Source organism: Notothenia rossii (genome assembly GCF_949606895.1).
Source record: "Notothenia rossii genome assembly, chromosome: 6".
In the NCBI taxonomy this organism is placed as follows: Eukaryota; Metazoa; Chordata; class Actinopteri; order Perciformes; family Nototheniidae; genus Notothenia; species Notothenia rossii.
In genome coordinates this window covers 8,051,217-8,055,088 of record NC_136909.1, presented here as the reverse complement: position 1 = coordinate 8,055,088, position 3,872 = coordinate 8,051,217, and positions in this window count along the sequence as shown.

Sequence of the window (3,872 nt, the reverse complement as noted above, 5' to 3'; positions counted from 1 at the left end):
GAGAGGACGTCCCCGCTCCACCTCCCCAATTACCTGTCCGTCCTCACCCTGCTCCCTGCTATCAGCCCTCCCCTGATATTGTGACCATGAATCAGACCTTCAATGCCTCTCCATCTAAATGACTTCCTCAGGTCAAGGGTCAATGTCCCATCACTCACTAACCCCTGGCTGATTAGTCCGTTAGGTCAAGGTCCCAGGATGGGTATTTGCCTAAATGAATCCTAATGTGATGTTCAGTGTATTTAAAGATGTGAACACACTCAGTTATCTGCAGTATTCAGGGCGATGATAAAGGTCTCTGTATTCTGTCAAGCTCCTAAAAAAGAAGCTTAACCCAGCTTGAGTCATCACGTTAGAGTATTATTGTTCAAAAGATCAGTTATATTTTAATCCAACAAAGAAAACCACCTTTTCCTGTTTGGCTTTCTTTAGTTTTTTCAATGCGTTTCCTTGCAGTGTTTCAAAACCTTTTTCACAATTTAATCCACTGTTTATTTTTCAATTATGACTCAGCATCCGTTTGCTGTTGTGCACACTTCTTCTCAGCTGCCCTGACTCCATTTTTATCACATAACCTTTTATTTAAACGGCAGCCTGCTTGTTAGATTGTATTTGTGAAAGGCTCTCGATGACACATTTGTGTCAGGAAGTAGCTCTGGTCATTGAACACGATTCAGAAACACAAAAGCAAAGCAGAAGGTGATATTTACATCAACAGCAACATTAAAGGCTGTGACAATGTAGCCCCCGTGTTGCAGCATGTGTCAACAAAGCGACGCCACACACAAGTCTGAATCCAAAGTTAATTTGCCCCCATAGAGTCTCGGTGGGGTGGGAATAAAGAACTTGCGATTGTGTTTTGTTTTTGCCACCAGCTTCACAAACAGTGGCACTAACAAAGTATCCTTTCTGTGCCATTTCCTTCCACTCTGATTGGACTAATTGGGACCTGTTGACAGCGAATCCCATCCGTGCAGGAACAAGCCAATCACGACCCGGCATCTGTCATCCCTGGCACACAGCGCTTCCACTCCCCTCATAAAGGCCTTTGTCTCTGCGACCTCAGCGACCTTTAGCATTTTTTAATATGGAGAGCCTGATTAAGTCTCCCAAAACAGGACGTGGAACTATTTGGTGAACATAATTTTGGTACAAAGAACAAAGGATTTACCGTTCATGATACAAACTGCTCCCATCAAAGTTGAAAAAGTTGAGAAAAACTCAATATTTTAAGCTGACAAACTCGAAAAAGATAGTCAGCTTTAAGTCCAAGTGTTCCCTCGTATGTTTACTTACTCCTGGTTGGGATAAGCTACGTTCCCATTTTTGTTTTATGTATCTTGTCAATAGAACTGATATTCGAACATTTCATCTGAACGACATTTTCAATTTTTAGTTTACAGTTATCTGGTTTCACTTCTGCTCAATTTCATGGCAATAGGATGATATGTTTCTAAACAGCTTCATTTGAGGACTTTTAGCTGGACGAGGACATTAAGTCAATGTGTCTCTTTGATACAAGACTAATCTCATGATTATAAATGAAATAGAATTGATTTAAATGGACCTCGTTTGAACCCGACAAGAGAATCTAATTAAACTCGAGTTCGTATTTTTTTATGATTTGCATTGATTCCAGCATTTAAATTGGCACAACTTTTTTTTCAAGATTATAATATTAATCCTAGCAATTTGCGTTCCTTGTGACACACAGGTTTTTTTACAGCTACGAAAATCTAATTATGGAAATAAATGCTTTACTAGCTTTAGCAAATAGTACAAAAACATCTTTGACGTTTTGTTAATAATGTATTACTCATTGTGTGATGAAACACAAACGCTGGGCCCTTTCAAAGTACCTGTGGTACCAGTGGTACTTAACTGAGTTTGGTTGGATGATCCCCACTGCGAAGGAAACAGATACTTCCTTACAAAACAATGATTTTCTTCCATTTGCTTTGAACATTTGCAACAACACCTTTGCTCCAGCAGTGAGACAAACGAGCAGAGGAAGAGAGGGACTGAGGAACCAATGAGCTCCGTCAGAGTCTCAGAGCAACTTGTCTGTCAGCACCATTATGAGCCGCTCATATCTTGACCTGCACCTGTCTTTGGCAGTCCAGGAGTGTATGGCCCCCCCCTCTCCAGACTCCTCACTGCCCTCCATCTTTAGGGGCTAAAGGGAAGGCTCGGGGATCCCCATTCAGTGAGCGTGATGGACAGGGCAGCAGCCAGAAGAAAAGGCAGCTGTGATGAGAGAGAGAAAGAAAGGAGTGTGGACCCATGTCCCCTTTGTGCTTTTAACTACCTCCCCTCTTGTCTTCCACCGCTATGTCCACACAATAGAGTCTTAACAGGAGCTGTCAGCAGACAACACGAGTGTGACCACCGTGGGCACTGAGGTTAGCCAGGATCGCATTAGCTCTGTGTTTGTATGGCACTGAAAGCCGGCTAGCTACAGTTAAAGCTAGTTTTGTAGTGTTTTCTAAAGGGGCCCGCGGCAGCTTTCAGCCTCGTGTTTACCCACACTAAACTCCAGAACGTCATTGAAAAATTGGGAAGGCTTCAAAAATATTTGGAAACTAAGTTAGGTGTCCAGCGGGGGGGCTCCACTTTGCACCTGAGGTTTGATCAATATAGTCAAGTGATGACATGTCAATTTGCACTGGCAGAAAAGAGATGGCGGGAACATGAATGGCGGCGCTGAAGGATGGCGGCAGGTGAATTGTTCTGACAGCGGATACAGTGTATCAACGTGCTGCTTTTAAGTGTGTTTATCTCCCCGCGCCACTCAGCCAGTATTTCCTTACATTCACAGCTCTATTTGACCAATGCTTGTGAAACCGATACTCTTTGCCATCCCCATTGTGCTTTTGTGATAGTGCCATGTTTATGAGTTATTGCACCGCACACACAGTCACGAGCCAGCTGCCGCCATTATTCCATGCTTGATACATGTAATTAAGCCTGAAAAGCACTTACAAGCTGCGGATACAAAGGAGGTGGAGTTGCGTGATCAGATAAAGTTGAATCAGTTCATGATTTTGATTGTTACTTCACAATGATTGGGCAGGTGAAGGAGCAGAAAAGGATTAAGAATACACACATGCGCATGAAAGAAAATGGACTCAGTAGGAGACCACCTTTGCTTCACTGTGTGGAGCGGTGCGTTAGGGGGTTTCCACATCATTTTTTAAATTAACACAAGTATGGACATATGCCTCTTGCATGTCAAAGATAAAATCAAAAATGGTGTATATGGCGATATATTATGTAACAACTGACACTGTTTTAAATACACCGTGGTGGAAGAGTATGTTGTTTTACTCCGTGACCATTAGATGGCAGTAAAGCACAGCTGAGCCTCCTGATCTTCTGGAAGTAGAACTGCTGTTTTCTGCTTTCTTGGAAAGGCAGAGAAAATGCTTGGTTGATGTTTGGGTTTAACGCAGTGAGTCAGCACAGCGCGGTCCAGTTGAGGTAAAAAGCCTTTTTAAATCCCTGTTCCTACTCCTACATAGACAAGTTGGCCAGTTGCATTTAACAAAAAAGTTTGTTGAGTTCAAGTTTTCGTGGAAATTCAAATTATTTCTAGGTTTAATTAAAACAAATCACATAAACACAAGACATCTGCCACATGTGCATAGAGGCAAACGACATGCACAAACAATTTCCTTTGGGAGGTTCAGAACGATATGCATAAAGGAAACCTTGTAACATGACATCCATAATGAGAGTCTCTTGATCTTCACCTGTGCTATCCAGAGTCAGAATCAAAGGAGAACCATGAACATTGTCTCTGTTTTGTCTCATGGTTTACTGTACGCGTAGGATCAAATCTCCAGCCACCAATAAACAAACAAGCAAGTCAT